This window comes from Oryx dammah, unplaced genomic scaffold (genome assembly GCF_014754425.2).
Source record: "Oryx dammah isolate SB20612 unplaced genomic scaffold, SCBI_Odam_1.1 HiC_scaffold_28, whole genome shotgun sequence".
NCBI classification, from domain to species: domain Eukaryota; kingdom Metazoa; phylum Chordata; class Mammalia; order Artiodactyla; family Bovidae; genus Oryx; species Oryx dammah.
In genome coordinates this window covers 57,429,107-57,441,794 of record NW_024070212.1, presented here as the reverse complement: position 1 = coordinate 57,441,794, position 12,688 = coordinate 57,429,107, and the positions used below count along the sequence as shown (strand labels likewise).

Here is a 12,688-nt window from a genome sequence, read left to right as displayed (position 1 = left end):
GCAAGCCCAGCAGGAACAGATTTTGTCTCATTGTTCACTGCTTTGTGTGTGCTCAGTCGCATCCAACTCTTTGTGGTAGCCCACCAGGTTCTTCTGTCCCTGGAATTTTCCAGGCAAGACTACTGGAGTGGGTTGCCATTTCCTTTTCCAGAGGATCTTTCCGACCCAGGGATCGAACGTGAGTCTCACCTCCTGCATTGGCAGGAGGATTCTTTACTACCACTGAGCCACCTGGGAAGCCCTCACTGATGTATGCCCAGTGCCTAAATCAGTGCCTGGTACTTAGTGATTAGTACTCAGTAGTTATCGGTGAATAAATATAAACTTTAAATAGATGTTTTTCATTCCAAATAAACCACCTTGGCCAAGTATATATATGTTCCTATGCTGCTGCTTAAAAGTATCACATTTGTAGACACAGAATTTTTGAAAAGAATTCTTTCTTTGAGAATAAATCTGATTTTTGGAATGGTCCAAAAGTTATTCAGACCCAAATCTGATGAACACATTCTGGAGTCATGTTAAAAATGCCAAAACCTGTGTTTTTCCAACTAAGTTACTGCATTTGGGTGGATAGGGAAAGGTCAAAAAACAAAATGTGTTTGATTTTCTAAGACAGTAAAGTGACTGTGAACATAATTTCAAAGAGGAGTTCTAAAAATAACACTAGTAGCAAGTTGCAGGAAGAGTGTACATGTATTTTAAGCTCTATATGTTTCAGTGTATGTGTGAGTGAATCTCTTCCAACATGTCTGGTCTGCAGACTTCCATTCTTGCCCTTATTTTTTTTTTTTCAGAACTGAAGATCAGACTCTCCCTGCTGCCCTCTCCTTCAGTTAAGAATCTTTCATGGCCTTTCATAGTGTTTAGATGAAATTGACCTTCCTACCCAGATCTTGCATGATCTGACCTCTATACTCCTCTTGGAATGCTCACTTTGGTATACGAAAGTGATATACTATATGCAGCGGCCCCCTTTTTTCTTGTCTGGCCCTTTGAACCTGCAGTTCAGTCTGCCAGAAGGTTCTTCCAACAAGAGTTCAACAGTGTGACTTTTTTTTCCATCATTGAGATCCCACTTCCATATATCCCATGTCTGGTTTGTCTACTTATTTGCTTGCTGATTGTCTGTTTCCTCCCACTAGAATGTAAACCCCATGAAGGCAGGGACCTTGTTGATCATATTTGCCTCTGTAGCCCCAACCTCTTCATACCTTCACTGGACGGTTGCTAACCATACTGTTAAAAGTGAAATTGCTTTACATTGTATTAACTCCTGTGATATATAAATTTTTATAAGTATGTATTATTACAATTTTAAAGTATTTTAATTTTGCTGAAATAAACAGGCTCTGATTTTCAAATAACCCAGCAAGCATGCAGGTCACATTGCTTCTAATAACATGTATCTTCAAATCTGGATAATAATGGGCCAACTTATAAAGGCTTTCTGGTGTAATTCATACCATCTGGATTATTTCAATAGCAGCAACAGTTTCTGGATCTAGTGAGGAAGATTGCTGGTCAAGGCCTGTGTACTATAACAGATGAGAAGAAGGGCTGAGTCACCTCTCCTGAACGCCCCCACTTTCATTATTTCTATGCCCTGGCCAGAACTGTCTTTCAAGGGGTGACAGAGTGGAAAAACAAAGTCTCGCTAGATTCTGTACTAGGGACTTTCATATCTATAACCTCATTTGATTCACAAGATCAACTTAAGCTGTTTGTCATTAACTACAAAATACAGGACAAATTCCAAAGGCCCTGAGACTTCAGAGTCCTCACTGTGGGCTGGAGTGGCCAGGGAGTTCTCCATGAAGGAGAAGGAAAGTGGCTAGGGCCTTGGGACAATCTGACTCTGCAAGCCTGACAGTAGGCAGAGACCAGACCATTTTTAGCTCTGCTTCCTGGTCTAAAAGGTAGCCTTACTCTTAGCTGTGCTTGGCTCCTCTAGCTCCTGAGGGAGTCTCTGCATCATGCTGCATTTCCAAAGATGATTCATTTCTGGCCAATCCCATTGGATTTAGGCCAGTAATAGTTTAGGCTTGAAACGAGTCCTATGCCATTTATAAAGTGCTGGCTGAGTTTGCAGATAAAGCAGACCACTATAGTTCCCTCTTCTCATCTCTACCCAGGTGAAGATTCTCAGAAAACTATCCATTACCCATCCTGTTGCTTGTCACTACCCTACCCCCATCCAGCCCCACCACCACAGACAAACAGAACAGCAGACAAAATGCTTGATCATCTTCTAGGAATTTCACTGTTAGTGCTTTAGATTTTTGTCTGGTGTGCTGAATGTTTTGCTCTATCATTTCTTTTGAAAGTGGATTTTTTTTTTCATTTGTTAAGGGTTTTGTTGTTGTTGTTCATTTGTTTTTGAGCCTAGTAATTTTTACCAAGCTCTAACTCCGATTTTCAACTTTCTCTTTGTCCTAAAATTGATATGTCATGTAAAATTTGATTTTGCATAAATCACTCCAACAGTTAATAAGGGGCTACCATAGAAAACTAATCAGGTACCAACCAGAGTAGTTCTCAAACACTGTATTACCAAAAGAGAAGTATTTCCCTTAGGAATTGCAGTGGGTGCACAGGCAGAACATAGGAGCACAGAAACACTCCACACAGCTTACCTTGCTGACCACAGTGACCTCCAGACCTTTCTCATACAGAGCAATGTGGCTCAGTCCTCATTTCTATACTTGCAAATTTTAAACACTGTGCATTGAGAGGACAACAGAAGAGACTCCAAGGAAGTAGGAAGACTATAAATGACCTAAAATGTTTTTTAGTTATACTGAAATCTATTTAAAAACCACATAGCACAAAGATCCAGCCTTAACTTGAATAGTTGTGACATCATTCAATACCAAACCACCCTTTTATTTCACATAGTCTTAGTTTTCCTGCTCTTATTTTAAAATTTCCTTAACTGTTTAATGAATACTTATTAAATGATTACTATGTGGGAGACTGAGAGATTTTAAGTCCCTGCTCACTACAAGAGGGCTTCCCTGGTGGCTCAGATGGGGAAGAATCTGTCTGCAATGCAGGAGACCCATGTTTGATCCCTGGATCAGGAAGATCCTCTGGAAGAGGAAATGGCCACCCACTTCAGTATTCTTGCCTAGAGAATCCCATGGACAGAGGAGCCTGGTGGTCTACAGTCCATGGTGTTGCAAACAGTCGGACACGACTGAGCAACTAACAACTGCCTTCTTTCTTCTTCTTTTACTACAAGAACTCACAGTTTCCCAGGAAGACAGAATGATCCATTGACACTTGAGTCTGACTGCCTGCACTGAAATACTGTCTAGGCCACTTGGGTCCATGTTGATATCACTGAGCTCTCAAATCCACCTGGGGTTTTCTTCCTCCGGGCATTCTTTTTAGTAAACAATAAATGCTTCATGGTCTACATCACTTCTAGTTAGGTTGTTTGATAATTGCAGCCAAATACAATACATTGAAAAAAGAACTTTCATGAAATGATCTGAGGGTGTGATATTTCATTTTATTGGTACAAATATATTCAACTGCCACATGTGGAAATAGTCAAGTGAGCAAAAACGTCAATGAAAAATGAAGTATAGGAGTTATTTACAGAGGGCTGAATGAAATAATTAAAGAAGAAGTAGGAACATGTGGGACTGTGTCTTTGCTTTGAACTATAACTATCTTGGATATTAACATTTTTCTAAATTTTATTTTTTTCTTTACTGATTTAACTAGGTCAGAAAAATTAAGACACATTGATAAATACAACTTTTCATGAAATAATTTGCTATTCTGAAAATTTTAGGTTTCAGCTCAATGTCTTCTGGCTAGTCTTTATGTTATATATATATTCCAACAAAAGTCATATGTAAATGATGTATTTAGAAATCAAGTCATAATCTAGATGTACTAGTGAAGCTAAATATTTAAAATTAAATCTATTTGCATAATGAATGACACTTCTGTAGGAAAAATAATCTCCTTATTATTAATCCAGTCTATAAGATTATATTTTAATATGTTGGATTTTCTTAAGAGAGTTCTACTTATCCTTACTTCCTAAGCTCAGTTCGTTGGGGTTTTTCTTTCTGTTTTCTCTATTTTTTGGCCACGGCATTTGGCATGGGGAATACTAGTTCCCCAACAGAAATCGAACCCACGCACTCACTGTGTAATGAAAGTATGGCGTCTTAACCACTGGACAATCAGGGAAGTCCCTTCACTTAACCTTATTTAAAATCCAGACTTTTGTGTACTACTTTAATGAAGAGTTTCTGTGATATGAATCCCAGTACAGAAAACAGAGATGTAATCAACAAAACAATTTTTAGCTTTTTATTCTGCAACTGGCAATGCAATTTTGTCTTAGTAATAAATTTCCATTTGATCTCATTATTTCTATTCACTAGGTAAAGTTTTGTTTTGTTTTGTTTCTACATTCTCAGTGAAGAAGAAATCTGAAAGCTTGATTCCTGGTGGATTTTATTTTCTGCTTTGTAAACCTCTATCAATAATGTCATCAAATAATTGTTCAAATTGAAATACAGTGGAAGAGAATCCCCTGTATACAGGATAAAACACCCCATAAAAATTCAGAGTTGAAAAACTTAGATATCAATTAAAATACAGTATTGATTTAAAGTAACTGGTTAACGTTTTACAATAGTGAGTGAATCTGCCTGTCCCTTTAAAAAGAAAAGCTACTGTGTTCTGGTTGCTGAGCTCTCTTGGATTTATTTTATCTTAGCAGCTGTTCCTGAAGTCACTGTTATTCAAATGAGGGTTTTCAAGCTCTTTGTTGTGTTTTTTCATAACTTATGGTATATGCTATCAAACATAAAACTCAAATTTAGAATGGGGTGGAGGTGAGGACAATTAGAAATACAGGAGAAATAAAGTAATACTGAAAAAAATCTCTAATTTTCATTTAACAAAGACTGTTGAGTATGATCTCCTGAAGCCCCAATGATAGTAGCAAGGCAAAACCCCTGAACCTCTAAGCACCAGAAGTTTGGATGGTATATTTAGTAATAGTGTATGTGTGGGGGAAGATATCCTAAATGGAAATAATGGGACTTTCTGTGGTTATAAAAGATGGGGAAAGAGCACATCAAACGCTTTTCTTGCCACTTCAAAATAAGCAGATCATAAATTTTACCTAACATAGGCTATGCTTTGATCTAGAAAGAATAACTTTATATCTCATATTACCTTTTGTTTCTTTTATTTTTGTTGTTGTTTTCTCAAGAGGTAGCATAAGTCTGTAAACTCTGAGCAAGGAACCTGGCTTTGCCTCATACTTGTACTTTTCATTTAATTTACAAATTAAATGATTAGTTTTGCTAAGAGCAAAGTATATATGGAATTTTAATTTCTTTAGGACTCAGTCTTATGAAACTCATTTCTAGTCATGTATAGTCATTTCCTAGTATGAATGTCAATGATTTATTGAGTAATTATTGTCAAACAGTATTCTAAGTGCTTACATATTAATTCTTCGAATTCTCAGTACAACCCTATGAGGTAGGTATCATTATTGCCTTTATTTCTAAATTAGTAATTAAGAAAGCAGAGGTTAATTTGCTCAAGAATACCCTGCTAGGAAATTTCAGAGTTAGGGTTTACAGAGCTCTTGTCTTAACCACCATGTCATACCCAGTATTTGGGACTGCCTTAAGCTCTCGTTCGCCAATCATTTTTGTTCAAATGCCTGCTGACTAGTGAGTAGAAATCTTCAAACCAGAATAACCATATCTGCCCATGTTTATGAAGACTCCCCAGTAGTACAAAGCATGGATAATTTTAAGGGACTCAATTCCACATTCTTAACTTTCATTTCTTTTTAAAAAAATATTTATTTATCTGCTGCTCCAGGTCTATGGGAAGCGGATTCTAGTTCCCTGACCTGGAACTGAACCCGGGCCCCCTGCTTGAGAGCACAGAGTCTTAGCCACTGGACCACCAGGGAAGTCCTTCAACTTCCATTCTTATACATTCCTAAAATTTATGTGCCTGAAAATATGCTTTCAATCTCTTTTCCATACTCCCCCCCCTTTTTTTAACAATTTCCATTTTCCCATTTAACATAAGAAAGTATTTCTTCTCACAAATTATACATCATACTGTGGTGTGTTGACTTCAGTTGCACAAAACATGGAAAATCAGAAGCCTGTGTGAGTGCTGAGAAAGGGAATAACCATGATGACTGGGGAACAAAAGTGTGTCACCTGCTAGAGTACTAACGATAATTTAAATGGCTTTAGTTCAGATTTCAGCTTGAAGGAGGCCGAGGTGCAATTTTCTTCAGTCCTCTGCAATCCAGGTTTATCTGACACCAGCTGCCTCACCATGTCACCTAAGTTAGACACTAAGGAGACACAGTTATATACCTGAGGGGCACCCGTGGGGAAATCCGTGCCACGTCTGTCCTGGCCCCCGAGCTCGGCCCCCTGGGTCTGTCTCCAAAAGAGGTTGGTGATAACATTGCAAAGGCAGCTGGTGATTGGAAGGGTCTGAGGACTACAATGAAATGGAGCCTTCAGAACAGACAGGCCCAGATTGAGGTGGTACCTTCTGTGTCTATCTTGATCATCAAAGCCTTTAAGGAGCAACCAAAAGACAGAAAGAAGCAGAAAAATATTAAGCACAGTGGAAACATCACCTTTGATGAGATCATCCACATTGCCCAGCAGATGCAACACCAGTCTTTAGCTACAGAATACCCTGGAACCATTAAAGAGATCCTGGGGACTGCCAGGTCTGTGGGCTCTGATGTGGATGGCAGTCATCCTCATGACATCATAGATGAATGACAATAGTGGTATGGTGGAATGCCCAGCTAGTTAAGAACTGCAAAGGAACGTAATTCAATAAAGGCTTATTTGACAACCAGTAGGAAGAAAAAATACTTTAAGGAACGGATCATCACATGGTTTTTGGCATATAGTTGAAACCAGTTCAAGGAACAGTAACAGGGCTACACCAAATCCCTTCAGCTCCCATCTACTTACTTCTGTGAACAAACTGCTTCAGCAATTATATCTATAAGAACAGTATCAAACTTATGATTAGAGTTGGGGTGAAACTCAATATTACTCTATAATACTCATTTCCAAATCCACTGGGGAAAAAAGCCCCTTCCATTTTGCTAACAGATATGTTTTATTTTTATGCTTAAAAATAGTCATCAATTTGTAATATAGCCATGTTTGATCAGTTGTGTACTGCTACCAATTTTAGCGACAACTCTCATCCAGAGACAAAACTAGGACCTTAGAGTTAACAGAAAGCAAAATTATGTAAATATATAGTTGTAAAAAGATGCAGTCATCAATACAAATTTTTCAAGTATGAAAATATGCAATAAAATAGCAGTCTGTGGGAGCAATGGAAATATGGAAATGAAAACATGAGTTAAGAAGAAGGAACAATGTAAAATTTCTGGCTGTTAAAGAATAACTAGGTCACATATATTTAAAATGAATAATGTTGGGTAAAAAAAGTACTATGGGATTTAGACTCTTTGGGGTAACTTTAAAAGAGTGAGCTAACAGCTTTATTTTAAAATATCATGAATTGCATGCAATGTGCTGGAAATGATGCTCTGCAAACATACATTGAAAAATTACAGGTGGCAACATAAAAATACAGGAAAGATGCAAATTTTTCAAAATTCTTTCAGGGAGGTATGTGAGCAGAAAGTTTGAAGACCACTAATCTTGAAGCCACAAAAGATCTCCCCCGGGGTACTTAAAATTTGGTCCAAGTAATCACTAACAGTACCATTTTACATCTTAAAAACACGGTTGCTGTGTAAAATAAAATGCCCTTAGTCACTGCTGTTTGCCCCGGATATTCAGCATGCTAGCAAATGAGAACTGAATATACCACTTTGAGCTGTCACGGTTACTTTTCCTGTGCTAGTCTAGCATCTCTAAAAAGGGCTACTGTGTGTAACTATGTCCACTATACTGCGTATGTTTTAGGAAAACAATAAAACAAAGCTTTTAAGATAAATGTGCCAGAAGATTTTCCTGTGATTTTTCTATCAGTATAAGCCTAGTCTATGAGCTCCTTAGGCTAAATATTTTCCAAACCCAAATTTAGGACCCATGATCGGATATGTGAAAGTGTCCTTTAAACAGGCAGCTTACTGGAAATCAGAAATTTCCTGAAAATCCAGAGACTCGGGTCAAAATAAGTAGGTATGATCCACAGCACATCTACTATCTCAAAGTGAAAGTCTTATAACTTTTTCTAGTACGAAACTTGGATTCTAGAAAGCATGGATTCTCATTTTATTCTACTACTGATCCTCAATAAATCTTCTCTGGGCTTCATTTTCTTCATGTGTAAAAGAAGTGGAATTGCTTACTTATTTTTTGTTCCTTTTCTGTGCAGAAGATTACTGAGCACCTGCCATGTACTAGATTCAAAGGTGAATGAGACAAAGTAAGTCCCTTCCCTCAAGGTGCTTCCAGGATGTGAGGACATTGAGACTGTTAATTTGTTTACAGATAATTACAACACAGACTGATAAATGCTGTAACAGAGGAGTGTGGAAGGCATAGATATTGGTGGCTCAGTGGAGGGAACTGTCAAGTTAATGAAGACTTCATGCAGAACCAAACTCTGAAATGTATCTCTTTTTTTGGTCCATCTCATGCTTTAAATTTTTTAAAATTTTCATTCCTTTTAGTTATTTTTCTTTTAATTTATTTTTAATTGGAGGATAATTGCAAAGTTGTGTTGGCTTCTGCCATACAACTAGAATTACCCAGAAGTATACATATGTCCCCTCTCCCTTGAGCCTCCCTCCAACCCCCTCATTAAATTTCCTTTACTTTTGAAGATGTAGCAATACATCCATATAATATAAAATTCAAAATGTATGAAAAGGCATGCTATGAAAAGTTTCCCTGTATTTTCCCTTCACCAGCCTAGTTTCTCTCCTCCAACACAATCAGGACTGCCAATTTCTTGTATATTCTTCCAAAGATTTTAATCATGTCTTAAAAGAATGGGTGTAAGATAATCAAGTAAAAAAGAGACGGAGGGAGCGTTGCGACAAAGGGAACAAGCAGAGCTTGTGGGGGAGTTGGGCCTTTGGGGCTGCAGGGCAGTGCTTCAAGGGCTCTTTCCATGCTAAGTTTGGATCTGATCATGAAGCATTAGGACAGCCACCCATGCTAAGCAGAGATGGTGGTGCCTGATTAAAATAATGATTTAGAAAGAGCACTCTGGCAGAAACAAGGAGAACAGATTGGAGAGAGGTGAGATGAATGAGGGAGACCAGTTAGGAGGCAATCATAATAATCCAAGGAAGTACTAATGAGAAACTAAGGCAGGACAGAATCAGTCAGCATTGGAAAGAGGGCCAACATGGAGTTATTAAGGAAGAAGGATGAACAGCATTACTGGATCAATTGGATTCCGATGGATTTAATTCCTGTCTGTTTTCACCTAAGAATTGCCTGCGTCAAGTTCTAAGAATAATTAGACATAATTATATACACACGCACACACACACCATTGAAGCAGTCACCAGGGTACTCCATATTGTCTTAGATGTTAATCTCAGTGAGGTGGAGATGTCCAAGCTTCCCAGGTCAAATTTCATCACTTAAATTCTTATCCCTGGGCTTCCCTGGTGGCTCACTGGTAAAGAATTCGCTTACCAATGCGGGAAGCCAGGAGTTTGATCCTTGGTCATGGGAAGACCCCATGTGCTACGGAGCAACTAAGCCCGTGTGTCAAAACTATTGAGCCTGTACTCTAGAGCCTGAGAACTGCAACTACTGAGCCCACGTGCCGCAGAGCCTGTGCTCTGCAGCAAGAAAAGCCACTGCAATGAGAAGACCGAACACCGCAACTAGAGAGGAGCCCCTGCTCACTGCAACTAGAGAAAAAACGAAAAATCCTTGCAGCAACAAAGACCCAACACAGGCCAAAATAAAATATAAATAAATAATGAATTTATTTTTAGAAAACAATTCTTACACTACTCTGTCATCAGAAAAATCCTCTGTAAACACACTCTTCTCTGAACAGCCCCTTCCTTTTCTATAATAGTTCTGAGGGAAACCTGTGTTCCCTGAGGATACTGCCTTCCTTGCAGCCCTCCAGAGTAGTGGCCAGTTTCTTTGACCTCAGGCACCCCTGGGTGAGAAGGTGCTCCAGGCGTTCCAAGTCCTTGTCTCTTTCTTGCCCTCCCCCACCCACGTCACTGAAGCTCATGCTCTGAAGCTCACCTCCAAACCTCTTGCTGCGGTCTCCTCCTGTCCTCCTGGTCTTTCCCACATGTTCTTCAGAGATTTCAGCACCAAGTTTACTGTGTCTCTCCCATTCTCCTGTCATTATTCTTGGTGATTTCAATATCCACACTGCTGGTACGTCCAATCTCATGGACTCTATCCCTCAACCTCTTTACCTCCAGTGATCTTTTCTTCTGCCACTCCACTCCAGCCAACAAACCCCACAGTCATCCTTGTCATTTTTTGTAACTGCCTCCTCTCAATTATCTCAGTGTCAAGCGTTTTACTTCTACATCCAGCTCATGCCCTCAGCTCAAAAATTCTTCCTTCCACTCTACCAGGCGCTTTGTTCATCTGAGCCTATTGCCTTTTCACTGTTTTATTTCCATCCCTCAGGCCCTCATTCTCTCCTTACCTAACTTAAATTCCATGGTCCTGCATTATAATTACTCCTTTAAATCCGCTGTTACCTCTTTCAACCTTTTATTGCTTCCATTATATCATTCTTTTAAAAAAAATCCCCACTCTAGGAATAGTCCTGTCTCTACCTTCTCTGTTTCTGCTCTTAAGAATCTAAATATACCTTAAGAAAAAAATTGATTATGCTGACATCAGACCTTAAGTTGACTCTTACTGCTAATTGTTGATTCTTCTGTATTTTCCTAATCTATTTATTTGACTCTCTCAGGGCTATTTCTTTCACAAAGCTGCATCACCTTCCCCCTATTTCATTGACCATTACTCTCAGACAAATATAAGCAGCAACAGAAACTGTCACCATCCAACGCCCCTCCTTCTTGCATCTGTTCCCATATGCCATCTTTCCCTTCTATTGCAATGAGTGAGCTGTTCAGTCTGTGCCTACCATCCCCTTCACTGGTGCACTGGATTCCAGTCCCCGCTATTCCCCTGGTTACCTCACTGTCTTTCTATATGTTCAATTTTTTTTCTCTCTCTGTTGAGTCATTCTCATTAATGAACAAACCACTTTCAAAAACATTACCCCCGTGACTTCATATTTCCTCCAACTACCATACCACCTCATTCTTTCGCTTACCTTTACAGAAAAAATTCCTTAAAATAATTGTCTGTGCTCAGCATCTCCACATCTTTACCTCCCTTTTGAATCAGCCTTTAATCAGGCTTATATTCAATCATAGGTGCAGGTAGCTCCTGAGTTACTTATTATGGCTTTTCACCAAAGAGAGATGAGAATTGGATGTATTCCAGAAAATTCTGAGAAGAGACTTTGTTTCAGCTTGGTTGATGTGCCTACTCCTTGAACCAATCACCGTGTTATGAGAAATGTGGTCACATAGCATAGTCTGGATCATGGACTAACACCCTCTGCCAGAGGCAGAGTTACCCTGATTGGCAGTTCCAGTGGAACCACAGGGAGTAAATGAGGAGCGGTTAAGGAGTGGTGCTCTTATCGAAGAGAAAGGGACACAGGATAAATGTAAAAAACAGATACCCTAATAAAGTTCCAAAGGAGGAATAGGAGCCTGGAACTGGGTGGCAGACAAATCCTAGAAGGATGTCTGCAGTATAATTTAGATCACAGTTCATTCCATAACAAAGCAGAGTGGGTGAAATAAATTTCAATGCCTTATCTGATTATCTGGGCTTCCCTGCTGGCTCACTGGTAGAGAATCTGCCTGCCAGTGCAGGAGATGAGGGTTTGATCCCCAGATAGGGAACATCCCTGGAGAAGGAAATGGCAACCCATTGCAGTATTCTTGCCTGGAAAATCCCATGGACAGAGGAGCTGCTGGGCTACAATCTGTAGGGTCACAAAAGAGTCCAACACAACTTAAAGACTAAACAACAATCATCTATAAAATATAAATAATAAAAATAATTTAAAAAGTACTTTTCTAAAATAATATTAGGCCAAGTCTCTATAAAGTAAAACTTAGAATCTAGCTTGTGTTACAAACAGGCAACACATCCAAATCAGAGCAAGACAATAAGTTTTACTCATCATTGTCATAAGAAATAAAGGTTTAAGTTCAGCACACTTTAAATTTAGCACACTTCTTGCAAACCCAGAGTAGGAGATAAAAAGCACGAACACATTCTAAAATATTCAAACAAAAATAGCCTTAAGAAACAAAAATAAGCATTTGAAGTTATGTGTGTACAGAAAGTTTTGCTATCTCATTTGTTTAGTGTAATGATAATTGTTGACCAAATGCCTCTTTTCTCAACTATATAAGACAAAACAAAACAAACGAAATACAATAGGAAAAAAAAACCTGCTGGAGATTTTGAGACACGAAAGTTCTCAGAACTGCTGTTCACATTATGTAATATGAGGAACTATTTATAATCCCAGCATTTTCAGAATTCAACATATTTAAATGTTGCTACCTGATTTTACAAGCCAAGAGATTTAAAGCTAGAACTGCAAGCAATATGGATAGAACAGTCAA

At 38.7% G+C, this 12,688-nt stretch overlaps 1 pseudogene; it reads left to right on the top strand.

Annotated features, from left to right (window-relative positions):
* The first annotated feature begins 6,333 nt into the window (after positions 1-6,333).
* On the top strand, positions 6,334-6,895 carry LOC120856939 (annotated as a pseudogene).
* Positions 6,896-12,688: the final 5,793 nt, after the last annotated feature.